This window comes from Anomalospiza imberbis, chromosome Z (genome assembly GCF_031753505.1).
Source record: "Anomalospiza imberbis isolate Cuckoo-Finch-1a 21T00152 chromosome Z, ASM3175350v1, whole genome shotgun sequence".
Taxonomy (NCBI): domain Eukaryota; kingdom Metazoa; phylum Chordata; class Aves; order Passeriformes; family Viduidae; genus Anomalospiza; species Anomalospiza imberbis.
This window is the reverse complement of record NC_089721.1, coordinates 55,853,213-55,881,068: the sequence shown is the minus strand read 5'-3', so window position 1 is coordinate 55,881,068 and position 27,856 is coordinate 55,853,213. Positions and strand designations below refer to the sequence as shown.

At 38.0% G+C, this 27,856-nt stretch overlaps 1 protein-coding gene across 1 annotated transcript in view; it reads left to right on the top strand.

Moving 5' to 3' along the window:
• The window catches only part of PLAA (phospholipase A2 activating protein), a 256,162-nt gene extending 243,167 nt beyond the window's left edge, over positions 1-12,995 (top strand). Inside the window, exon 15 of the mRNA XM_068176700.1 lies at positions 12,981-12,995. The gene's annotated coding sequence lies outside the window, so the exon portion shown is untranslated. The remainder of the gene's footprint in view (positions 1-12,980) is intronic.
• Positions 12,996-27,856: the final 14,861 nt, after the last annotated feature.

Sequence of the window (27,856 nt, the reverse complement as noted above, 5' to 3'; positions counted from 1 at the left end):
AAGGAGGACTGTATATCTATTTCTACAAATGCAAGAAGATCACATAAAACACAGAAACAGGCAGAAGCTGAAGGTGAGTTCACTAGACTCAGTTCAGAGAGTCTATGATTTGGACTATTTTGGGACATCTACTTCAAAATCCAGAAATATTAAAGGCATCAAATTAAAAGTTAATTTTCTTGTCTTATTCCGTGCCTGATACCTTAAGAAAGAACATTTTATCTTCCTGACTGTCACAAACGTATCAACTTTCCCTGAAAACAAAACCTGGAAATTTCAAGAAAAACTATTTTACTCTGACATTGCCAAAACTGAAATTTTTAATGACTTTGAGTAATATCCCACTTTTCTTACGTCTAATGAAATACTCAGAATAAATTTGTTTACTTTTCTGTCCAATTTTACCAATTCACAAGGTAATAAATAGGACAAGGTAATAAATAAAAATAAGACAAGGTAATAAATAAGAGTAAACAAAGACAATAAAATTAAAACATAATAAAAACATACTGATGCCACATAATTTACCTTTGAACAAAGTTGACAGACTTTCAAGTTTAGTATTCCCTGCCCAGCATTTTCATTACAAGCAACCAATATCTACAGTGAAAACAACAACACCAAGTTTGATTAACAAAATATAATACAGGCCATGCTGCAAAGCAAAAAACAGACCATGAAAACAAAAAAAACCCAACAAACATAGAACTGATGGCTCTGCTCAAGTACAGTAAAACAGACTGAAAACCTGAAGAAAAATTTCCAGACCAGCTAGTCAAATCACACAGAAGGAAAGACTTCAAGCTTTTTCACGTTTATCATCTTCATTAAATTTGAGGTGAGCATGAATATACTTTATCAGTTATATAAAGTTTAGTACTGAGCCTACTTTGCATAAACATGTTGAGATGAAGATGGCATTTCTGCAGACACCTCTATAAATCAGTTCAGATGATTCAGGAAACATGATACAGAAAATATAAATGCAAATAGTTTTTACAGATGAAGAAAATAGCCTAAATTGTTATTTTTCTCCAGTAATGAAAAAACACTGAGTGCAATGCACAAAGTGACTTCAAGTTATTTTCCATATTGCCTTACTGAGATAGAATGACACTGCAAAGTTAGAAGCAAAGCCCGCAACAGAAGGACATCTACTTTTCAACATTTAGCATAAAGTGTTTGGATTCACAGCTGAGAGAAAGGAGAGGCAATAAGAAAAATACAAGGCAGGGGGGATGAACAGCTTTTAAAAAAGGACAGTTTTTCTTTAAAAAAGCACAGTCTAACTGATAAAAAGCACTGAATAAACTGCAGAATGTGACTTGTCCAATGTCATGAGTATTAGTCATTAAGAGGGGGGTTTGTGGGAGTTTCATTTGTTTGTTTGCAATTGAGGCTTTTGGGGAGCTTTTTTGTTTGGTTTTCTTTTGTATTTTTAATTTATGTTTATCTATAGGAAAGGGAGTAGTTAGCATGAAAAAGGGAAAACCTGAAAAAAGTTTTCAAATCTACTCCAGCTTCCTCAGAGAGGATATTTATATTGTTGAACAAGCCATGTAAGCCTTACATGGTTCACATATACTCTATGAAAAATGGCTATTTACATAAAACTTCTCAGAAATTTGTGGACTCTTACTAATTGGTTATAGTCTTTGAGATATCTGGATGCAAGTTAGTATTTCATTGCCATGTGGATTAGAGCTTCATTCTGACCATGTCATATCAGAAATCAGAAAACTAGAACAAGCCAAGTCGCAGAGATCATTTTAGATTTTGAATATTTAGAAATTTTTAGAATATGCAGAAAAAGAAGAAAAAAATTCTCATGACTCTCATGTTTACTGCTTACTGATTTTAAACGAATAAACAAAATATATTCTAGAGTTTAGCTGTCATCCCTGCAGTCTCAAGGCATATGATTGTATAAATTTTTATACCAAGTTCCTCCCTTATTTCTTCCCATTAAGGTAGTTGATTTGTGTAGTTACCTTTTACCAATAACAACCATTTGCAATATTGAATAAGGGTGAAAGTTGCAACAATGATTTTACTTTATGTGTTCTGGTTTTAGTCTATAACCTCTTCTATTTGTTTTCTTCTGAAGGCATAGGCAGGGGGTATGAGTGAGTACTGAATCTAACATTTTCACATAAAGGTAATTGAATATCTTTGAATCCTGTCACCCTTTCAAAGTATCTCTTAAATATAATGCCAAAATTTCACATTTGGATGGGTGTCCAGAAGTTAATGTAAAGTATGTGCCCAAAATATTGAAAGAGAATCTACATTTTTCTTTCCTATTGCCCATGCTGAGAATCAGTCTATTCTTTCTCACATTATAAATTTTTTTGTCTTTAAAAATTTTCTTTCTAGTTTCTGAATAATAATGAATTGAAGACTCAAACCTCCAGTTTCACAGCTAAATCAAAAGTGTTACAGAGGGAAGAGAGGGTGGGATGAACAAAAACAAGCCCCAAAGGACTTGTCAGTGTTTATTCAAAAACAAAAGGTCGCCACTCATACCGAATTGTCAATCACAGTCCATAGCTAAAATACAGTAATTTTGCTCCTGAAATGTTGAAATACTGACCTGGAAAAGTTCATAGTCCCAGATATGTGTGAATAGAAAATTTAATAACCAAGTTAATAACAATAGCTTATGTTCATATCCACTTCACACTGGGGTGTACAAACATCAACTGATTAATTTCATTAATACTCCCCTGAAGTAGATCCTATTATACATAAACATTAGAGATAAAATTACATGAGGGAGGTGATTCTTCCCATCTACTCTGCTCTGGTAAGACCACACCTGGAACTTCCACAACTGGATGGAACAGTGCATCCAGCATTGGGCTCCCAGCAGAGGAAGGACATGGATCTCTTGGAGCAAGTCCAGGCAAGGGACACCAAGATGGTAAGAAGGATAGAGCACAGCTCATGTGAGAAAACAATAAGGGAATTGTGATTGTTCAGACTGAAGAAGAGAAGGATTTGGGGTGACCTAATTGCAGCTTTCCAGAACATGAAGCGAGCCTACAAAACAGATGTGGAATGAGGCTGTATTCAAGAACATGTAGTGATTATACAAAAAGTAATAGCTTTAAATCAGAAGAGGAAAGGCTTAGATGATGCATTAGGAAGAAATTGAAATGGGTTGTCCAGGGAAGATATGGATGCTTCCTGCCTGGAAAGTCTGACTGGAGCTCTGACCTAAATGGTCTAGTGGAAGGTGTCCCTGTCCACGGGTGGGGGCTTGGATCAAAATGTTCTTTAAGGTTCCTTCCGACCCAGACCATTCTATGACTCTCTGATTTGATTTCTAAATCATCTTTACCAACTAGCAGAAACTGTAGTTTATAGATCTCTATTCCATATTTTATGCTTTCAGTTTGCTAATATATTGTTATTGGTTGCTTAAATATAAGTGAGTCATTGTTACTCAATCTGAGTAGAAGAGGAAACAAGACTTCTGATGTTCAAACTCCCTTTTATTTCAGTCCTAACATATTCTCTGTGTGGCATGATCATCAGCAAAAATTGTCAGCACTGTCCAAAACTGTGAGGATCAACTTGGAACTGCTGATCTCCACATTATCCATTAATCATATGATTCTATGTTTTCTCTTTGCTCAATGTCATGAAATAGTTCGTAACAAATTTTGGGGCTGATGGCCATTTACCATGGAAGCAAAGAAGCTACCTTATCAGTATGAAATATTAATTCCATTCTATTATTTTTCTAGAAGTACTTTCTGTCCTTGGGAGTCCTGAAGCCAAAATGAAAGGATTCCTAAATATACACTCTGTGCACTAGCCCTTTAAAGCTGAAACCACAGAAACTACCAGAAACGTCAGCCTCATGTATGCCTGTTAAAAAAGATGAACATTTTTTTTTCGAGCTAGACTTGTAAAAATGTCAGGAAAACATTTGAACAGATGTCTTTCCTTCTTGTGGGAATTGTATGGCCACAAATCTTGAGATAGCAGATTGTGAGAATCAGGGATGTTGAAGACATTTCTATAACCTTCCTCATCCCTGGGTTTATACTGTGCAGGGGAGGATGTACTAAGCAAAGCAGATTGGAAACTTATCCAACAGGCCAGCAAAAAACAGATGCCTAGCTGATGTGAATGACTCTCTCTGAAAGGATCCTTGGGGAGGAATGATGAGACAATAAAAGTAACCTGACAAGCCATGAACATAGTCCCTGTTCTCCTTTGGCCACAGACAAAAGAATGATGCGGAAAGATCTTCCACAATGTTTAGCACCAAAGCACAAAAGGCATATAACCAGATATAAGCAGCTGAAGTTTGCCCATTTTAACCACATGCTGTGCAGAACCTCCATTCACTGCCCTATCAAAGGCTAGCAGCCAGAGTCTAGTCCATCACATTCAGGAGCAGGAGCTCTTTTCACAGAGCCTGGAGGTATGTATGTGTACAGAATTCAGTTAATCTACTGTCCTTTAAACAATGCAATTAGAACAGGAATACAGGAAGGCCAAGTAGGAGAAAAACCTTCATAAAACTTTAATGCAATTTCTGGATATGTAGAGGCAATTGTTCATGTGGAAATGTTTCAGAATTGTGTGACACACTGCAAGGTTTAGGTAACTTTGAAGTATCAAAACTACTTATGAGTAGGCACATCCCAATCTTTGGCTTTAATTGATATGTAGAAATATGGTTAATGGCATGCAATGAGAGTAATGGTACTCCATCATAAGCAGAATTCCTCTCCTAGCTTCTCATTTATAAAGCAAGTGACAATGCCTAGACTGGTGACTCTTTGAATTGTAATTTGCAAATCATTTGTCCTCAAAGTGGCAAAGAATGAGGGACCTTTTCACCTCTAAAGGACAGCACACTAGTCTGCAAGTTGGAACTGTATTTCAAATACTGGCTCTTCAGTTGGAAAATTCTTTGGTAGATTAGTGTAAAAAACAACCAGTGCTAGAAAACTGATGAGGTGATTTGGTGGACTAATCAGTAAAAGCACTATGCTATAGAGCCAAAAGTATGTTACCATTGCAGCATCACAGCAGCCCCAAGCTTTGGTCCTGACTTCATTGTGCAACAGTACATTAGCACATGAAGAAAACCCAAACCAAAATAAGACAGTATCTACCTCAAATTGTTTGCAAATTAGGAACAAGTGAAAAACCCTGTCCTACAGCTGAGTAGAATAATGCAAAATTTCAAACCTAAGCAGGGAGTTGAGTGTAGAAATGAATAAATTTACATCATCAAATCTGCTGCTGTTGAGACAGTAAAAGTGCAGAGCTAGATTCAATATATTGATATGAATATGCATGCCACTAAACTGGGCTAGGAAGTTTCAGAAATAAACATTTTTGTGTTAAACTTCAAGCAATTTTGCATGTATACTTGCGGGGCTCAGGGTTGGGGGATAAATGTGTTACCCAGAGGCAGAATGCTTAATTTCATTAGAAGTTCATTTAAAAACACAGATCTGTTTCCCTTTATGTCCATTGTCCAAAATACAGTCCATCCTGAACAGGCCTTCAGCACAGCACTATAGATTTCAAATTACATTTAATTAAAGCTCCATGATGATCTCTGAAACCCAAAGATAGTTTAACACCAAAAATGAGATAGGTGAATACAAATTCAATAATTTGTTTACAAAGTTGATTTTTTCCCCTCTTTTCAATGAAACATGCACAGCTGAATTTGTACTCTACTTTTGAAGTTGTAGTTTTGTCCTTTCTATTATAATGATACAATGTCTTTTGTTTGGGGACACGGGGAAAAACACTTCTAAAACTGTTTAGCTGTGATTGAAGATAAAGTGCCTTTGATTAATCTACTTGTATCAAGGGTCCTCTGACTGACAGAGCTGGAAAAAAGTAAATCAGCCTTCCATGAATGATAGGTAGAGAATTTTCCATTTTTTTTCACGGGAAAATGAAATTTTTCTTCAATTAATCTCTCTTAAAGCACCAAGAAACTGACAGATTTCATTCTGACATTTCCCATCCAATATGACAGCTACTAAAGGACAAGGTTCCCCTTGCTTCAGTGAAAATCTCAGTAGAGTCAGCATATTTCTTTGAATCACTTAGCCCCTGTGGTGTTAGAGTGGTGCCTGCATCACAGCCCTAGCAAATGTTATCTGCATGGGTATAAACTTCCCACTCCCTAACTCATTAGAGAAGTAAGTTGTTGACAGAAGCAAAGCCAGAATTGCAAAATCAGTTTAAATGTAAAGAAAAGGTCTGTCTAAACTGAAATAAATGGCTACTGTGCCGACACGGTATCTTCTATTCTGCTATGATGCTGGACTTGGCTGTGGCACGTGCACCACTTAACACAGGAGGGAACTAAGTCTCAGAAAGATTTTTTTGAGTTTTACAAATTTCTAGTGAGAATGGACCTCACTGTCCCAGTGCAATATGTGCACCTGTCTGGCTGTATTTAACATAAGCCTTTCAAATTCAGCTTCTTTCTGTGGTTATGTTTAGTTCACTTGAAAGATTGTAGTATGGGTCTGTATTTCTCCATTATATTTGAATTTTCTTCTTTCCTTTAGTGCTTGGGGAAAATATCACTCCTGCCTTTTGCCATCTGAATCTCTGAGAAGTTCGGGCCCCAGACTCTGTTTAAAACTGAAAGCCATCTGTGTAATTTAAAGACAGATAAACCAAGCAAAATAATCTCTTCAGCTAGATTTTGAAAATTATCAGAGGAAGGTAAAGATGACCATCACAGGGACCAGATGAACTGTGAGTTCAGATTTAAAGGTGATCCACTGCTGGCATCTGGGTTCTAAGCCAGATACATTAAAAGACATTAGATATACCCTGGAAAAGTCTCAAATGTTGTGTTTAACCTCATTAAATTTTCATATTGCAGAGCAGTGTCTAGTTTGTTCTTTGAAGGTTTCAGATCTCTTCAAACTATGATCAGAAAACAGCATGTGAGTATTTTAATTGTCCCAGATTGTTGTTCCTCTGTACTTATGGTTACAAGCGTAAAGAGATTGGTTTTAGTCTGGCTGTACCCTGCCTCCTTCCCAGTTAGAGCTGTTATGGAAAGTAGTTTGTCTGGTGACTACTTCTGCTTCTTTTCAAAGCTTAGAGCTGATCTCTGCTGCTGAGGCATGATTAGGAATTTCTACAGTACCTGTAGAAAGTTCTAAAAGGGTTATACTTCTAGTTTACTACATAAAAACAACATTACGGGCATTGTCTAGGGCATAAATATCAAGACAGACTCCACAGTGGAGAGCTTACAAGCTAAAGCTATGAAACAGGCAGTTACTTTCAACAGAAGGAGAAGACTTCTTGTCAAAACTTTCTGTGCAAACAATCTTGACAACTTCACATTAAAGCAAAAACCAAAAATAAGGATTCATGGCTCAGTGGGAAGGGGTTCTGAGCATCCACAGTTCATAATGATATTGTTAGGAGCTGCGAGGCTAGAGCACCTATTCAGAGTCAGCCATTAATTTACTTAAGAGTAAAGTCAGTAGAGGTTATGAAGGCTTTATTGTTATTTTTCTGACAGGTGGTGCCATTGAAATGATGGAATTAGGGTACTGCAAACACACAGCTCAGTCAAATAACTGTAGCTGTTCTGCACTGTGGTTTTTTTTTACATATTTCTTTTTTTTTTTGCATACAACAAACTATTTGGTGACAAGGCATAGGAAACCCACGCCATTTAAATTCATGATGTTATAATGAAGGGCCAAATATTTGTCACAACCCACAATTCCCTAGCTAGTCAAGAGTCTGTGTTGTGAATGCTGTGTCAATTCTCATAATGAACATGCACAAATATGGCAGTTTTCCTTATAAAAGCTTTCCCTTAAATAGAAAAAGTTAACCTTTTTCCTCTTTGTTTTGATGAATATATTGAACAGAATCAGATTAATCCAACTTCCGCTGCAAATCAGAGAAAATCCAATAGATCTGAGTTGTTATCAGAGTAATGTTCAGTGTACTAAAGCCTGTGAAGGAATCAGACTGTAACACAATGTTCTGTAGAGGAATCAGGCACAGAAGTTGGTCTTTATTAAGAATGGTTGTTGCCATGTTCTGTATATAGAATTAATACCGGCTTCTGTAAAACACAGTATGAACACCAGATGTAGTTTACATCTCCATTCAGAAGCTTTGTGTATTCTGGCAGAATTATACAAACAGCATTCCAGACTCATTTCTAAATGACAGCTATATATAGTGTACACGCACACACACACACACACACACACATATACTTACACTACTATAACATATATATGCAGTAATATAATACCAGGCACTGAAGATGTTTCCCACTGAAATGCTTTGAAGGGAGGTTTTCAGGTCAACTGGATATGGCCAGACAATTTCTTGGATTAAATTACAAGAAAAGCAAAGAAAACAAAATTTAGTTATATACTGCATCATTCTTATATGAGGTTCTCTCTGTCTTGCAGGAAAAATATTGTTGTGTGTGTGATAGTACAAAATACTTGATGAATACCTAATACAGAAGGAGGCTTAAAGCTGTAATTTTTCCACTGTTTGTATCTGACAGTCAGTACAGTCATCTTTCTTAAAATCTGTATCCCACAGCAATAGGTAGAATATACAATATTATAAACATGCAACAGCTTTGCACTGCATAACCATTACTGAGGTTTAGATAAATTTTGAGTAAAAACTTGCACATGTTTAAGTAGATACTGATACATGCCTTCAGAGTCAAAATCAGAAGGATGCCTAATGTCTTTAGAGCTGAGGCAAGAGAAAGGGTTTGTAATAACATATTGAGAAAGCATAGGAATACCATAATGAAAGTACTAATTCTATTTAAGTGCTGCAATGAAGAGTACATGAGTTGCTGAGACATCTGCATTTCTCATCCATATCTAGTTACTTTTACTTCTATCCTTCCCATCCAATTCTCTTCAGCCTACTTGGATTATTTTGAATTTGTAAGCTTCTAAAAGCAGCAATCCTGAACCAAAAATTGTCATGTAAGCAAAGACATAGCACTCAGCAGAAAGGAATTCTCAAACTGCTACTGATGCCTGCATGCATTGTCTACAGCCAGAAACCATCCCGACTAAAAAATTAATGTCTAACAAGCAGCTCTACACAGATGAGAAATTTCTGGTCAAAATCATAAAGTAGGAATGAAAAAATAAGGATTAATATAAGAAAGTTTAAAAAGTATTACCAGAACAAAATTCTGTGCCTGTCCCCAAAACAAAGAAAACAACCATGTTGCATTGTGTTCCCCAGAGCCTTGAGTGACACTTGAGTGACACATACACTGTCTGTGCTTGTGACAGCCCTACTGGTATTGTTTAACCAACTGTGGTTCACAGCAACAGGGGCTGTCCCTCATCTGCATAAAAGCATTTTACTTTGCAGGAATGGAAACTAATTGCACCTTCTTTTCCTACAGGGAGTTTCTAATTTGGTTCCTGCTACCCCCACCTTCTGTAATCTGTTTTGTTACCATACCTAAGACAATCTCATGAGATTTATTTTCATTCAGGAGGGATGTAATTTGTTTGCCTTCCTTCCTTTCCTTTCTTTCCCTTCCTTCCTCCCTTCCTCCCTCACTCCCTCATTCCTGCCATCATTTTGGTCCCTAAAGTAAGAATAAAAATACAGTTTTTGGGAAGAAATGGAGAAAAAAATTGATTCTGTTCCGAGTGTCTTTCCAGCTCAGTGAGGGAATAGAAATAGTACTTACCTGTTGAGCAAACAATGACAGTGACAGAACAGCTCACAGTGTGCCAATTTTGGAACAGCAAGAGTTGTTTTTGTTACCAGCTGCTTCCCACTGTGGTTAGAGCCTCCTGTTGAATTAGAACTACATCACAGTCTGTCTGATCGTGTTCTAGCATGGCCATATGTCTGCTCTTCATAAATAATTTCAGCTTATATATGTATTACTGTTATTTACCAGCAGATCTTTTTAATGTCTACTATTGATAGTGAAAATGGGAAAGCAAAAAACGGCTCCTGGCACATGGAGATTGAAGAAAGATAATAAAAAGGGAAAAATTAGATTTATTTTAAAAACCTATAATTTGATCTGTTTTGCTGAGACTGACATAGGAACAAAGCTTCAGTACAAAAAAAATCACAATTATTTCTTCTAGGTTTTACTTCAAGAAAAGGTGCCTTAATGGAAGTTTGTGTTAATATTACAGCACAGTTATATACAAACTCTTAATTTCATTCAACCTAGCCAATCGTTCTTTCAGTTCACCATAGACAGCAGACATTCTTTGCATATATGATGAAAAAATGAACAAATTAATCACTCCCCATTTCAGTCACCTCAAAATTTAACAGTCCTACAAGACAAAATGTCTAGAGGCTTTTTCAATAGTCAAAGGAGAGAAAAGCATCTCCTGATGGTCTGTTACTGGTTTTAAATAACCCACTTTGACACGGTTTCTACAATATGCTTTCTGAAGACAAGGGTTGTTTCTTGACAGAAACTGTCATCCTTTCCAGTATATGATCTGATTCCTTTTAGTAGTTTAATTAAGGATAAGGAACGCTAGATTTTTTGTATACTTTTGCTTTTTCTTTTATCATATCCTTATGACAACAATACTGAGAGCCTCTGTTTGTTTAAGAACTTACTAAACATTCTCCTTTCATTTCTTTTGTTATTTAATCAGGTATTGCTGTTGTCCTATTTGTTTTATGCTATGAACTACATGGTCCAAATTGAAATATTGTGTTACTGCAGATAATTCTGGAAAGAAAATTATTTCTTGTAAGTTTCTTTTAACTTTTTTTTTTTTTTTGTTACAATGTACTCTTCCGAGTCAGGAACAGTACACACCAATTTAAAAATAGACTAGTGATTCATTTTAAGTACAACATCAAGTGTGGCTACTAGAGATTTTATTTTATTATCATTATCTTGGACCCTACCAATCTGATGAGTCACAATTTCATTTCACGCCTCTCCTACTCTTTTGTAGTGCAAGTACAAGCATCAGGACCCTATATGAGAAACCATATTCTATGGGCTGCTTATTTAAATGATTTTTTAAAAAATTCATAACATATCCTATATCTACTGTTTTAAGTGTAAGGATACATGAAAGGCCAAAAAACTCACTTCTTCTATCCTCTCAGTTTCTGAATGCAGAAACCAAAGGAAGTTCTTAATAAAGCTCTAATTTCTGGTTCAGCCTTTATACAACTTTAAAAATGTAATTTAAAAAGACATATTTAGGCAATCAAATACTTACATGTGATGATGCCAAGTGTCAGAGTCCCCAGGCAGTGCAAAGGACAGATGCTTAATTGCAAAAAACAGGCCTTTTTCAAACAGTTAGTCAGTTATCAGTTTACACAGTTTTAAGGCACAACAAGCCCAAGTCAACCTGTTGGAGTCCTGGATGCTGAGAATTTTAGATTTTCCGTGCTGACAGACTCTGACACCCAGGAGAGCACTGCATTTGACCTGAGGCTGTGGAAAAACTTCCAAAATGAATTGATAGCAGTGGGATTATGGGTATGTAGTTGATTAGAAGTGTGTAATATCACAGGGTGGAAAACTCAGAGTTGAAAGGTTTTAGAATATAGTAATATATACAGGGAGCAAGATGGAGGTTTTAGGGCAGAGGCTGGTCCTTCTTCTTCACCTTCTTCTTCCTTCTTCTTCATGGGTTTGGGTGTAATTGGACAGAAAGTCTGCATTGAAGACTTTGAGTGATTAGTTATTGGGTTAAAAGTGAAATTAATTTAGGTGTCATTTCTTAATTGGATAGTTTAGACTTAAAAGACCTTGCAACAAAAAAAAGTTAGCCATTTTGTAACTTGTTAGTGAAATACTTCAAAACTCACTGCCTGTGTGACTGTAACATAGGTAAGAAAAAATAAACATATAAGCCTGAACATGAAATATCCTCTCGAGTGCCTTCAATCCTGACCTTGACAGAAGTAGAAAAAAGAAGCCAAGAACCAGCATCAACCAACCACCATACAGTACAATGTGGTCATGAGGCAGCCACACAGCACATCTCTCACGTCTCTCTACCCCTATTCCAGCTGAGTTACTCTCCCATAGTCCTCTTCTACTTAGCTGAAGTAGCAGGCCTTTTTACTAGCATGATTTCACAAGGTCAACAAGGCCCTTATTTTATAAGGCTTTGCCTATATGCAACACTTACATGTTCCACTAGTGAAAATCTAACTTTAAAGTTAACCATATATTTGTACAATTTTCTGAATTACATTACACATGAGAATTTCCTGAAACAGATTTTTTTATTGTTTAACTTAACAGAACTATATTCTCTTGCATCTATTACCTCTTTCTTAGTAGTTCTTACATTAAAGACTGTAAGTGAATTGTGAATTATTCCACTGTGGTTGATCTGCATCTTTACAGTTAATCTTCTATTGCATATGAATAAAAAAGCCATTTACTTCTGCCAATCTCATAGTTTTCTCCTCTATATAAATTAGATCAATAAAACATGTATTTCCTCCTCCCACAAAACTTCTCTTGTTTGATTTATCTTTAGATTATCACATCAATAACATTTCTTAAGATGCAGACAGATCAGTTCATTGAGACAAAACTTCAAATGTCATTCACGCTGGTTTTTATGTTTGCAAATTCACTGCAATTCTAAAACTGAAATGTGATCCAAACTTCATCATATTCAGGGATACAAGTGGTGTAGAGTTTTTTGGTACATATTATTAGAACGGTCTTTGACATGGTGCTCAAACGGTAATATTCACCCAAGTTTTTCTTTCCTGTTCTTCTCCCTCTGTCTTCCAATATTTTTTTTTCCTACAATGGCTCTGAAATTAGTGCATATTAGATAGAATCAAAAGAGGCAGGAAAATACATAGTTCCCCCTAGGTACAGCAAAATACACAATGATAGGGAAAGGAGGGGGGAGACAGAAAGAGGAAAAAGAGGGAAAGATGTGACTGTTTATACTCTTGATGCTTTTACAGAGAAGCAGAAAAAAAATTTCATGATGTTGATATAGTTTTATATTTAGAAAAGGAAGACTACTGCATGTTTCTTTTCCACAGAGTAACTTCCAAAAGATACTAGCAACAACCAGACAAACAATTAAACTAAGGCCAGCATCTTAGGATTTAGCCCTCTCCCTGACTCACATACCTATATACATGAAGTAACCCTTTTACTGACTTATTGTTTCCTCATGCATGAACCAGGCAGGAAATCCCTCAATAAACAGAATATGTAGTATTTTAAAACAGCATACTTGTAATTAGCCTAATATATGAGTCAAAATCTTTATTGGGTTTAGGGATGTCTGGCAATACAGGACTTTGGTGTGCTACTGCTCCTGTAGCCCTTGCCCATTTTGCCAGTTTGGATAAAAAACTTAAATTTGCATCATAAAAAAATTATGTAGTAAGACCTGACTTACAGAGTCCTCTGAGGCTTTATTAACTGTCCATGAAGCTTCATCAATCCCAGCCTAAAAAATGTCTTCTCTGCAAGTCAGTGCTTTTCTGCTTGCATCTGTCTTGCTTCTCGTTTCCTGGTGAGGTCTTTTAGTAACAGTAACCCAATCCTCTGGGTTTTTCTCACACACAAGCTATGTCTCTTCTTGCTTAATACATCCAAGAGTATAATTAAAAATTTCAGATTACTTCTAGTATGTCACCAAACTGGGAATAACTTACTGGACATAAATAAAACAGATTCAAAATAATACAGATTGAGTACTACCACTTCATCACTCTTAAAAATAAAATTAAAAAAAAAAAAAAAAAAAAAAAAAGTGTCTTTTCTGTAGGGCTCTTAAGTGTTTCCTGTTAAGGATAACTGTTTCATGTCATCACGCACTGGGTTAATACAAAAATATTTAATCTTTACAAATTAGAATCCATACCTATATATACAGCAGTTGAGCTAAGAATTTGTTGAAAATATGCAATATTGTGAGAAATAATTAAAAATATTTTAAATTTATGTGCAATCCAGTTTTCAATTATAAATGCTCATTCTGTCAAAACAATCATACAATTCAATATGTGCCGAGAATATTTCAAGTAATCTTGATCAAGACCTTCCCAACTTGCAGATACCACGTATCCTAGGAAAAAACTCTCTATTAACAAATTCAGACAGAGCTCAAAATCCTTGAGAAAAACCAGTATGTTTTCAAAATTATTTACATTTTGGTCTAACATTAGAAGCATTTCTTGAAAGATTTATGGTAACTAGCCCATACTTCTGCACCTTGTTCCTACTGATGAAAGAAGTAAATAAAGTATTTATTTTCCACTGCTGGACACATGATAGGAATTTAGGATAGAATTTCCAGTTCTGAAAACAGCTAAGACAAATACCCCAAAACGGCTTTAAGAATGAGAGAATCAACTGGTGAACTGGAAGACTTGAGGAGAGCCAGACAGCCCAATAAAAAACTGAAACAGGTGTCAAGTAAATTTTTTTGATGCCATTAGCTCCAAGATGAGCCATTAGCTCCAAGGGAGACCATACTGCAACTTGATTTGTTTTTTCTGACTATCAGTGATCAGAATCAAGGGATTTCCTTCTTGTTCATTGCCCTTTTTCATAGATGCCAAATAAAAATGCTACCCTCTATCTTTTCATTATAACCTTTCTGTATATACAATGTTCTATATCTAGCCATCTAATTTTGGTCTCATTTGTTCATTTTGCTAAATTTACAACTAAACAAAAGCTGCAGCAATCAAATCCCTGAGGTTAGGAAATGCAGAAAAAGAAACAAATGTTACCATGCCCATAGGCAATATAACAATCACATAACCTTTTTAATCAGTAATTTAGATGCTTGTTTATATAGTTTTTCTGCAAATATTTTGACTACCAGAGTTTGAACTACCTAGACACAAGTATTCATGCTTACAAAACACATCAGTTGATAACCAAGACTGGACAACCATGAAGATAATGGTCTCTACCACATAATTACAGAATCACCTTCAAAACTTTGTCATCACAATTTTTTTTACCTGCTCCCTTTTTTACCTTAGAAGATCAATACACGTGTCAAACAAAAGTCATGATCAGAAATTCTTAAGTGCTTAGTTGTTAACTTGTAGACATGATAAAGACTCATCTTTTTTGTTATCTAGGACAATTTATTTCTTCTCACATGATAGAAACCTAGCAGTCTGTGTTCATTCCAGGGAAAAGTAATTTTTAAAGTTTTACAAGCTGTTATGTCATCAACTAAATATTGCCAATCACAGTAAAAGAAGCATGAAGTGAATGCAAATATATTTACTAATATCAGTTGCAAACTATCATTATCCCATTTTTTTAAACTGTATATTCATAAATGGAAGGAGTGGTAAAGTTAATAATTTCTAAAATATCCATTTTTTCTAAAGAAGAAATAATTTTCCAAAAGAAACCAAATTATCTTTTTACAAAGCCATGCTGCATAGTTCTTGTAATTTCCTCATTTTCTATTGCAGTGATTTTAATCCAGGCTCCCCACTGTATCTATGTCTTACTGAATTATGATTCTTTGATCCAGCTACAAGATGTTTCATAAATATAAAGAAAATACTTGAAATTCCTTCCAGATCTTCTAAAAATGTTTAAATAAAATACTATGTATATTTTAATATTTTTGGACATAACATGATTCTATGATGTGATTCTATGAGAATCATCTGAATTAATTCATTACTCTGCTTACTCAAGACCGACTTGAGAACAGCTTCCCATTTTTGGTCAGCTCCTTTAAGACTTTCTAAAAATGCTGTGACTCCATCCTAGATTTTCTACATCGTGCAATCAAAGATTTTTCAAAGAGAAGAACATTATAATGTTAGATTTTATGGCTTTTTCATCTATCATGTTTCAGATCTCGCAATTCATCTTTCTCTATTTAGCCAATAAAGACAACACATTGTTTTTTGCACACCAGGCTATATTTTTTTATTCAGATGGATAATCCCTCATATAGATTTCTCTTTAGATTATTTTTCATCATACATATTAGCCATTGTTCCTAATTTTGGGTGAGTGTCCAAATAAGTGATGGAATGGTCAGCAGACCTTTATTATACATATGACAGAAATACAGAACTTGGCAGCAGATTGGATTAAGCAAATATAAAGAAAAGATTCACATTTGTAATATTAATTTTAAATTTAGTACTTTTTTAGGTGTTATCTTCACATATACATGATGATTTTTAATACATCAACCTAAATTACACAAGGAAAATGTATGGAATTGAAACTGAAGAAATCAAGCACATCTGAAGACTTGGAAGGCAAACAAATGTTGCAGACTTGTTTTTTTATCCCATGTCCAGGTAAAACACTCAGTGATTTAACCAGCAGTTTTCTAGTAAGAACTTCTGTATTTTTTTATTTGAAGCCAACCTCTGGCTTCCTAAAGTTTCTGGATACAGTGCTCCTTAATCTTCTACAATATTAAACATATCAGAGTACTGTATGATTATAGCAAAGATGTATCAAAAAAATCTGGTCTACTACAAGAAGATTAAAAAGAAAAGAAATCATTATTAATAAATTTATATGCCATAGTGCTAATTATAAAAGTAGAAGTGGAATTTTGCATTAAGTTCTGTACTGCGACGTTCGGTCTTCTTTGCCCCGGTCCCAGGCAGCTGGGGGTGCCTGGCTGGCACGCTGCTTCTTGGCGAGACCGGGGCCGCTGCGTGTGTGTGGAGCTCTAGGGCTGAGCCTCTGTGTGGGTCTGCCACTTCCATGGCCAGACGCTGAGGCAAGATAAAGAGTGAGAGAAGGCACACTCTGCCCACGAGGCTGAGAACTCTTTATTCCCGCATGGCTGTAGCGGTGGACAATGCAGCTGTTCCCGAGCCCATGTGGGCAAAATGGCGCTGGGACAAAGGGAACCTGGATTTAAACAGGGGGCAGGCCGACAGGGGCGGAAACCCCCCTTGCCCAATGGGGACAGAAGACAGGGGAGTGACGCGGAACACGGCATCCTATGGGAACATAACAGGGGCGTGTACAGGGTTTTGGGACAAACTGGATTACAGAGGTGGGGTGACTGACACAGAACTTTCCGAGGGGAAGAAGGGAGTGGTTACAAGATTGACAGGTGAAAGCTCCTATAGCAGACAGCCTGGTGCGAACCGTTTTAAGGGGAAGATAGGGGTACATAGGACCAACCTAGCTAACATTTATTAAGACCCTTAACTGGACCAACCTAGCATGCAACACTGTACCTGCTTTATTACACTGGGATTGGAAGTGATCTTTATACATAAATATAGAGACATACATTCATAAATAATCATATATAGAATGACAGAATTACAGATCAACTAGGTTTGAAAAGACCTTTGAGATCATTGGTCCAACCTATAATGCAACATCAACTTGTCGACTAGACTGTGGCATTTAAAGGCACAATCCAGTCTTTTCCTAAACACCTTCAGGGATGGTAACTCTACCACCTGCCCAGACAGCTCATTACAATGCCCAATCACCCCTTCTGTATAAACCCAGCCTAAACCTCCCCGGCACAGCTAAAGACTCTGTCCTCTTGTCCTATATCTGGCCTGGGAGAAGAAACTACACCCTCCTTTCAGGCAGTTATACAGAGTGGTAAGGTTTCCCCTGAGCATCCTTTTCTCCAGGCTAAACATCCCATCTCCCTCAACCTCTCCTTACAGGACTTTTGTTCCACACTCTTCAACAGCTCTGTTGCACTTCTCTGGATCTGATCCAGGACTTCAATGTCCTTCCTAGACTGGGAGGCCCAGAATTAGACACAGAATTTAAGGTGTGGCTTCACCAGTGCCCAGCAAAGGGGAAGAATGACTTCCTTGGTCCTGCTAGCCACACTATTGCTGATACAGGCCAGGATGCCATTGGCCTTTTTGGCCACCTGGGCACACTGTTCAGCCTGCTGCTCCTGGCTCATGATCAGCCTGCTGTCAGTCAATACCCTCAGGCTCCTTTCTGCCTGGCTACTGTCCAGCCACTCTGCCCCCACCCTGTAGTGCTGCAGAGGTTTCTGTGGCCAAAGGGCAGGACCTAGCACTTGGTCTATATATGTACATTCTAATATAGTGGTTTACAGCAATAATATATTAACCGACTTCATCATGAGAGAACTGTGGAGGAAATTGATAAATACATTACTAAGTAGAACTAAAAACATACACTTTAAAATTTTCTTTTTCAAGATGGGACCTAAACTCAGAAGTTTTGAATATTTAAAACCAGTATTGACTATGAATAGGTAAAACATGATTATCATGTAGCTATATATATCTGTATGTATATAACATCCTAGACTTCAGTACACACAGTTAACATTTGTGAATTAGTGTGTGGACTGAAACCACTGTGCTATCATGATACTAATATGGATTGGTCTATTTACATCACTTAAAAAGTAAAAAATGCACCAAAAGCTTTTTACAGTTGTAAGCCCACTAGAATTAAAAGAGCCATATATTTGATAGATGAGAAACTGACATTTCTGTTATTCTTTCTAGTCTGAATACTGTATCCATTTGGTGGTGTTGGGAATAAGGGATCAAGAAAATTAAGGGTTTGGGACCAAGAGGACACAAACTACCAGCTCATTTTGAAAGACCATTCTCTAGAAGGGATAATTTTGCTCTGCAAAACATGTACTTGTAGAAACTGTTCATAAGAAAACAACTGAGAATCTAAGAATACTTGCCTTGACATACAAAATCTGCACTTCTAGCTACCCAATCCCACTAAAAGAAGAAACTAATGTAAATATTTTTATTAATACCAGTTGAAAGCTACCACTATTGTTTATTGTGTATTCATAAACGGAAATAGAGTGTTAATCTTTGTTAAGGGGAATGGAAAAGGCAATGCCTTAGTAATTTTGAATAAAATAGAAAACCAGCACTAAAATATTTTTCATTCAAGAAGTGTAAATTCAGGTTAATGCTAAAATTCTGATAACTATATATAGAAACATGAAACATCAAGAGAAATGGAAAAGCCAAGGCAAGCTCTCCACAAAATGAAAATCATGATAACAGCTATAGGTCAGTTTCATAACATGAAGTTTACACAGTCTAGGATGAATACAAATGTTTTGAAGCTTTTCTTAACTCTCTTTTTAAATAAAAGTTACATAGTGTAGGAGTTACCCTTCTCTCATAAAACAATCTTCAAGAGTTTTTACAGAGTTTGCTTCAATAGTTGCTTCCTAGCTTTTGTTTATTGTATTAACTGCTGCTGTTAATAAAGAAATCAAGCATAACTGTGCCCACAGTGAAATTTCTAAATACTACTGTAATGCTAGAAACCCTGGCAAATTAAAAGCAGCAATTATAAATTTTTAAGGCAGGTAATTAGACTTTATAAACAGAAAGTTAATTTAATGGAGAAATGCCCTGTCTAAAGTATCACAGAAAACAGAGCTACCCTGTTTTACTCACATGACCTGTAGAGAATTGTGACGTTCAAAGATACACAAAATTCAGATACACCATGCCTACTAGAATTCAGTGGAAACTAGTTCAATCTTTGTTTATATCGTTGAAATTTCTTTTAACTTTTGGTTCAACTGTGTCATTTTTCTTTTAAATTTAGCTCAAGGTATTTTATTTCTCCTAATTCCAACAGATGAATTACCTGCCTATGCAGAAACCGAATAATGACATCTCAAGAGCTAGTAGCCTATACAGTTAAGCTTGTTATGATATTGATATGCTTAATTATTTCTGAACTGTTTGAAATGAAATCGGGTTGAACTGTGGAAAACACAAAATCTACTTACTTTTCAGCTTTAAAGAGACTACAATAGCCGGTCAGTCTATTCTTAAAGGCATTGCTTGCCAATATCAAGAGATAACTTCTGAAAATCAGTTGTGCAAGCGTCCTGGATAACAGAAAATGCTATTGATTCAATATCTATCTATGACCCAAATTGTTACCAGCTTTTCAAGACCCTGTTGGCCGCAGATGGAACTGTGGGGCCAGGGGATTGATGTGTCCTTTTGAAAGTCAGGGTTGCTCATGAGATCCTCTCTTGCCTTCTGGCTCCAGCTCTTTCCCTTTCATTCTTGCCTGCAGAGAGCTGAAGCAGTGCAAGTGGAGACTCTCCTTTTGTTTTCTTTTGGGTTTTTTTTCCCTTGGGGGCTGCTTGGGGAAGGTCTCCCAAGAGGCAACAGTAACAACACACAAAGCTGTTCTTTGACAATCAAAATCTGTTTCAGAGTGAATTTCTCAACACCTGGGGACAGCATAGGACCAAGTGCCTGTCAGGGCCAGGGGGTGCTGTTTTCAGTGTTTGGGGAGACTGGTTCTTCCCCGCAACACACCAACAGCTCAGGAACAGCTTCACTGGCACCCAGTGAACTGGAGGCTGACTCTGCAGGGCCAGAGTTCCCCAGACAACGCCAGAAATTCCCATCTGCCACCTCTACTGCTTTGTAAGCTCTTATCTGTTTTGTTAGTTTCAGTGGGAAGATTGAACCAAGTGGGGTTTGTCTGCCATTTCCTCCCTGTCTTTCAAGGCACGCAGTTCCCCATGGAGGGGGCCACTCTGGGAGAGGGGTTCTCTTCCATATTTTTTCCTCCGACAGTGAGTCCATGAAATTTCAGCAACTTTGTAACTAGTGATTATTAGTGTTTTTTTTTTCTTGCCTTGTGCTACTTCAGATTTTGGTTGGATGTTTATTTTTTGGTTTTTTGTTTTTGGTGGTAACTCATTTTGGAGTGCCTGCTGCCTTAACTTGTGTTAAACCAAGACAGAAAGATTGTCAGGCCACATTGTTTTACAAGTCTTCAAGTGTGCAGCAAAGGGGCAGAACAAATAATCTGAGATTTAGTTACACAGGCCTTCAACTTAAGTCTTCTTAGCAATCACAACTTCAGCAATTCATATTGATGGATCATCATGCTTATTGCAGCTGCACGTCAGAGAAGTGGAAGATAAAGCTGACGCAGTGAAGGAGTCTCACGTAAAGCTCAATCACCCTATGGCAAGAGTGGGACACACCCCAGAAGCATGGCAATCTGGGATGCGGCTTAGAGCCAAAGCTGTACGGCACTCAGGTGAAACAGGCGCAGAGTGTGGAGGCAAGGATGAGGAGAAGGGTCTTAGTCTGGGTTCTAGGGAAAGGTTTATTCCAAGGAAGAGATGGAGAACCAAGGAGAAAGAGCAAGCATCAGGGGTGTGTATGGACTTTTAAACATGGGATGTTCAAGGGGAGGGTAAAAAACTCTAACCAATGAGGGGCATCCTGGGGAGGAGTAAAAGTGGGATTTTACAACAGATTAACCAATGAGGGAGATGAGGGGAGGAGAATGGGTCACACGGTCCAATGGAGCATGGAGGAATAGGGGATTTCTAAAGGGGAGGTCCAAGCCAAGGGTGGTACAAAGAGAGATTGGCAGGGAACTTGCTGGAATAAGAGGTAGGTACAGGGGAGGATTGACAACTGAGGGGAGGAGGAACCAGGAATGTTCAGTAACAAGGGGTGGGATTAGGACCAGATTGACAACTCAGGAGGGAGGTTGCAATTTCAGGGCCAAACTATCAACTCTGGGAAACTGGGATACAGAACAGTCTATTAAACGTAAAAATGCACCGCAACATCAACCAGATAATAATTATTTACACAATGAATGCTCATTTTCATAAAATTATTTTTCTTTGAGAAATTTTTTTTTCTGTTCTTCTATGTTAGTCAGTAAAGTAGAGAGGGAAGACCAGTATTACAGATTAAATTTTTCAACCATGCAGCAACCGTCTAAAAAAGACACTGTTTCAACTCTGACTGTTATAAAACATTTCCACCCTTTAAATCTCTGTGCTAGGCAAAAGTATTCTTTCTAAATTACTGTGTGTTCTGAAGAAATAAAATGACAGAATGTGTGTTTCACATATAACGTCTGTCAGCTCAGTGCAAACTGAAATGGATACATAAATTAGAGGTACTGATTTTAAAATTCTGATTCTAGATGTTTCTAAATGAATAGGGAAAAGCTACTGCATTTTCCCCTATTCGTTACTATGCCTCACTGCTATTATATGAGTTAATCACAAGCAGTACAATAGGGTAATTTTGATGCAGGCAACACATGCACTGCACTCTCCTCTGGGCTTTCCCATTTTTGACAACTTTCTATTCTGTAATTACCATTTGGGAAGAATCAAGTATGAAAAAGACTTGAGAATACAAAATTACTCCAGCTTGGAGAAAAGCTAACAATAGGACACAGGTATTTATTGCTACAGTACCCAGAAAATTCTCTTTCTGAAAAAAATCTTGATCATCAACATCAGTCTTTAGTAATGACATTTACATATGGTAGAAACCTGTTCCTTGAACTTGTAGTGGAGATAAAGACCACCTCACATTACTTTGTGTCAGATGTATACATATTGTATAAGTGTCATCTTGTAACTAGTAAGACACTTTGCAAAAGACTTAATTTTGCAATTATGAAACCTGCTTCTGCCAGCTTCAATTTTTACTTCAGAATGACAGTGGACTGGTTGAAGGTTTAAATAAAGCCTCTTGAGGTATTTCCATTTTGTCTTCCTATTATGCTGAATAATTTTCTTTGGGCATCAGTTCTGTGTTGGACCTGCTAACTCAATCTACCAGATTCTTTACCAGAAAGGACAAGAAAGGGCTGTAGGCTGTATCTACAGCACAAAAAATGTAAAATACAATAAACTAGAACTTAATGAGCATGCTCCCCTATGGTTTTTCGCTGTTCAAGCATCTACTTAAACTACAGGTTGCTAGTCTACATCTGTTGCACACTTTGGTGCTGAGAATGGGATGTAGGTGGTGTCATGTTGGACAACTGCAATGGGAATATCTTTCAGACTCCTTGACAGACAACAGAAGGTAAAATGTTGTCTAGAATGAGATCTACCTGATCACTTCTAGATACCTGCATTACCATGACATGAACTGTGTTCAGAAGTATCCAACTGACCATAAATGAAACACACATAATTTGATGTAAACACATATGTTGCAAACACAAGGTGAGTTTCACCAAAAGATTCACTAAACTGTATCTGATCTGTTCCTGCTCTCAACACCTTTTGTAAATAAAGGCTAGCACACAATACCAGATTTTAAGATATAGTCTCTAATTTTCTATTGGAAATAAGAGATGATCAACATTTTTACTACAATTTAAATTCTTCATGGAAAATATTGTTGACAATCACTCTTTTCCTGCACCTATTTCTTCTTCAATCTAAAAAGGCAATTTCTATGCTGTACTTTTTTAAAAACATGGTTTGCAGATGAATAACTATACAAAAATCTAAGACTCTTATTTAGCTTATTCTCTATTTCAGTTGTCCAAATGTCTTGTTCTAATTTTAAAAGTGTAATTTTGTAGGCAATTTTCCCATCCTTTTAATTGGGACCTTAACCACTACCTGTAATTAGGTGGTTTATTTTAGACTCATGATTCTTAACTGTCTCATCAAAACTGATGAAACAACTCCAATGTCTGAGTCACTGTTTAGTTTTCCTATGCAATTTACAGATCTTACTCTCAGTTCAAAGGCCAAATGATTAAGTTTGACCCTAAACAAAGATTCAGGACTGATCTTCATATCAGTAACTTTTGTCTTTCGATGTGATGCTTCTTAATCCCAAAATAGAAAATACAATTTTCATCTTATACAAAGAAAGTCCCACATTATATACACAACATACATGCACAGAGATCTGTGGTGGTGTGTTTTTCTGTTTACAAGTTCAAAATGGTTTGTTCCAGTTACCCCTATATATATCTGCTTTACCCCAGAATTGTACTCTCCCATTTCCCTGTCCATCCTCCCAAAGACCAACCCCTTATTCTGGATTCTTCACTGCCAGTCAGTGTAACTCTGCCCTCCTCCCTTGTCTGTCACTGTAGCCCTGCCTTTGTTCCTATAATCTTCTGCGTCAATCCTGTAACCCAGGAGACCCCACTGGTTTGTTCAAACTATTTTCCTCCTGTTACTCCCCATTGGCTGAAATATTGCACTCCCCACCTTGCGCCTCTCCCCAGGTTTCCTCCAGTTGGCTGAAGTTTGTGTCCTCCCCTCGTACCCTCCCTCATATATAAGTTGTTGCAAGTCTGTGTTCTCTGTCATTTGCCTCTGAGCCCCTCTCAGGATTAAGCCTCTTGGAAAATCATGTAAGTGTGCCCTCTTGTTCCTTCGTCTTGAATCCTAGATGTGGTTGAGAATCAAAAGCTGCAGAGAGCAGCCTTGCTGCTTCAGGATGCCAAGCAGCCTTGCTCACACCACTATGCTGACCAGCCTTTGGGCAGATAGGGAGTGTCCATTCTTGGCACGGTCCAGGAGAAAGGCTAGCCAGAGGGCATCTCCAAGTGGTCACCATGTCAGAGGTCTGAGAAAGTACAAGTCTTGCCTGTATTTCTGAGTCTAGCCATTGATTTTATTTTAGGTTATAAGGCTTTGTTAGAAAGCCAAGCTGAGGGGGACTTTGTCACATGTTGAAGTTCTTACAGTTTAACCCAACCTGTAATCCTTAATGCACATTTTCTTCTCTAATATATGTGCAGCTCTGAACTCAGTCTCCCTACTCTACTCCACAGTGTTTTGAGAAAATGTTCCTTTCCCACAGCTATATAAATATTAACTGAAACAGGTAAACCAAGCTTGCTTTATTTATATTCGGTTCTTCTTAAGGTGACACACAGTGTTAATAAGGCTGTCAAAGAAAGATGATGGTGTTTGGCTTTAAATATTGTTGTCCATACCAAGACAATAAATCACAGAATCACAGAATCATTAAGGTTGGAAAAAACCTTTAATATCACATCAAGTCCAAATATCAAACCAGCACTAGCATTACGTTGACTACTAAATCATGTCCTCAAATGTCACATCCACAAGTTTTATTTAATACTTCCAGGGCACTTCGCAGGCTTGAGAGGTAGGCCTGTGCAAAACATGTCCAATTCTTGGGCCCCCAACATAGAAAGGACATGGATCTGTTGGAGCAAGTACAGTGGAGGGTCATGAAAATCATCAGAGGGCAGAAGTACCTCTATATGAAGACAGGCTGAGCAAGGTGGGGTTCAGCCTAGGAGAAGAGAAAGCTCTGGGCAGACCTTATAGCAGCATCCCAGCACCTAAAGGGAGCCTGCAAGAGAGCTGGAGAGAGACTTCTTACAAGAACATATACTAAGAGGACAAGGGGGAATGACTTTAAACTGCAAGAGTATGGTGGTACATTTTTGTTGTAATATTATTTTCAGTTGTTGTTGTGTTTTTTTCATTATGTTCTCAATGGTTCAATCCTACCCACCCCCATGTAGCTGATTTGGTCTACCATTGTTTCCTCCCCTTTCCCAGTCAGTCTAGGCACCTACCTCTTATTCCTGATCTTTCCCTGTCTGTCATTGTAACCCTGCCCTTCTCCCCTGCCAGTTAATGCAAACCAAGCCTCTCCTTCCAGAACCCTCTATGTCATTCATGTAATCCCTGAAGTCCCATTGGTTGTAGTATTCTCCTCCCTTCGTACCCCCCACTGGTTACAAGATTATGTATCCCCGCCTTATACTCCTCCCTTGACTCCCCTTGATTGGTTGTTGCACTGTAGCCTCCCCTAAGACCTCCCCATTTTAGAAGTTGTTGAACAGCACATTTCTTGGTTCTTTGTCCCTGAACCCCTTTGGAAAATAAACCCTCTTGGAGACTCACACAAAGGACCCCTCTCGCTCCTTTACCTCAACCCTCGGCACCACTAGCCAAGTGTCCGCTGTCAGGATCAGCCCCTGGCTGCACTGCTACCTGTGTTGGTTGGTGACTTGGCGGGGAGCAGCCACTCAGTGGAGTGGTTCCAGTGGAGAAAGTGAGCCAGCCAGAAAAAGCTTTCTCCTGGAGACAGGAAATCGCATCATAAGAGAGTAGGTTTATATTAAATATTAGAAATAAATTCTTTACTATGGGGATGGTGAGATACTGGAACTTGAACCAGAGAAACTCTGGAGGCTTCATACCTGGAAGTGTACAACACCAAGTTGGTGGTCTGGTGGAAGCTGTTTCTGCCCACAGCAGGGGTCTTGGAACAAGATGATCTTTAAGGTTGCTTCCAAATAAAATTATTCTATGACTCTAAAATATTGCCGTATTATAGAATCACAGAATCATAGAATGAACTAGGTTGGAAAAGACCTTCAAGTCCAACAGCCTATGACCTAAGACCTCCTCACCAACTAAACCACGGCAATGAGTGCCATGTCAGTTTTTTTGAAACATGTCTAGGGACAGTGACCTCTCTGGCCAGATGATTTCACTGCCCAATCACTCATGAAGTGTAGAATTTTTTTTCTATCATCTAACCTACACTTCCCTCGGCACAGCCCAAGACTGTGGCCTCTCATTCTGTCAGTTGTTGCCTGGGAGAAGAGACTGGCCCCCACCTGGCTACAACCACCTTTCAGGAAATTGTAGAGAATGCTAAGGTCACCCCTCAGCCTCCTTTTTTCTAGGCTAAACTCCCTCAGCCATTCCTCATAGGTCTTGTGTTCCAAGCCACTCATCAGCCTTGCTGCCCTCCTCTGGACGCAGTTAAGTGTCTCAATGTCCTTCCCAAACTGAGGTCCCAGAACTGGACACAGCACTCACCAGTGCCAAGTGCAGAGGAAGAATGACCTCCCTGCTCCTGCTGGTCACACTATTCCTGATACAAGCCAGGATGCTGCTGGCCTTCTTAGCCACCAGGGCACACTGCTGGCTCATGTTCAGTCAGCTGTCAACCAGAACCCCCAGGTCCCTTTCTGCCTGAGCACTGTCCAGCCACTCTGTCCCCAGCCTGTAATGCTGCAGGGGATTATTGTGGCCAAAATGCAGGACTTGGCACTTGGACTTATTAAACTTCATCTAATTGGACTCTGCCCATCTATCCAACTGTTCCAGGTCCCTTTGCAGTGGTCTTCTACCCTCCAAGAGATTGACACATGCTCCCATCTTGGTGTCATCTGCAAATTTACTGATGGTGGACTTGATCCTATCATCCAGATCATCAATGAAGACGTTAAACTGGACTGGGGCCAACACAGATCCCTGGGAAACATCACTGGTGAGCAGCCACCAGCTGGATGCAGCACCATTCACCACCACTCTCTGGGCCTGGCTATCCAAACAGTTCTTAACCCAGTGAAGATGCACTTGTCCAAGCCATGGGCTGCCAGCTTTTCCTGGAGTGTGCTGTGGGAGACAGTGTCAAAGGGTTTGCTGAAGTCCAGGTAGACAACATCCACAGCCTTTCCTGCATCCATCAAGTGGGTCAGCTGGTCATAAAAGGAGACCAGGTTGGTCAAGCACAACCCACTCCTCCAGAACCCATGATGGCTGAGTGAATTCCCTGGCCATCCTCTAGCTGTCATGTGATGGCTCTCAAGATGATTGTTCCATGACCATCAATATTACCTATTATTTCTTTAGCAATTATTTCAATAAAATCATAGTTTTGCTGGCAAGCATCAACAAGAACTGCGGGTGCCAAATATACTTGGTGATAATAAACTATTTTCAAGCATGGTTTTGAAAAGAATGTTAACAGTAAATGCAACAGAAACTCAGAATGTCTTTTATAAAAGTATGAAACTAATAAAGGTGAAAGAAAAGTGCAAGAAAGAAGAACATCAGACCACAGGTATTTACTAGGCAAAGATCCAGCAATATAGTTAAGCAATAAATACCTTCCCAAACTATATATCCCATTCTTACAAAGTCTGCAAAATTCCCAAAACATCATTCCTTTCAAGAATGAAAAGGCAACTTACAATACATCCTGTTCTCAACACTAACAATAGTGGAGGAAGTGCAACACCTTAAATACAATGCATCATGCAGAC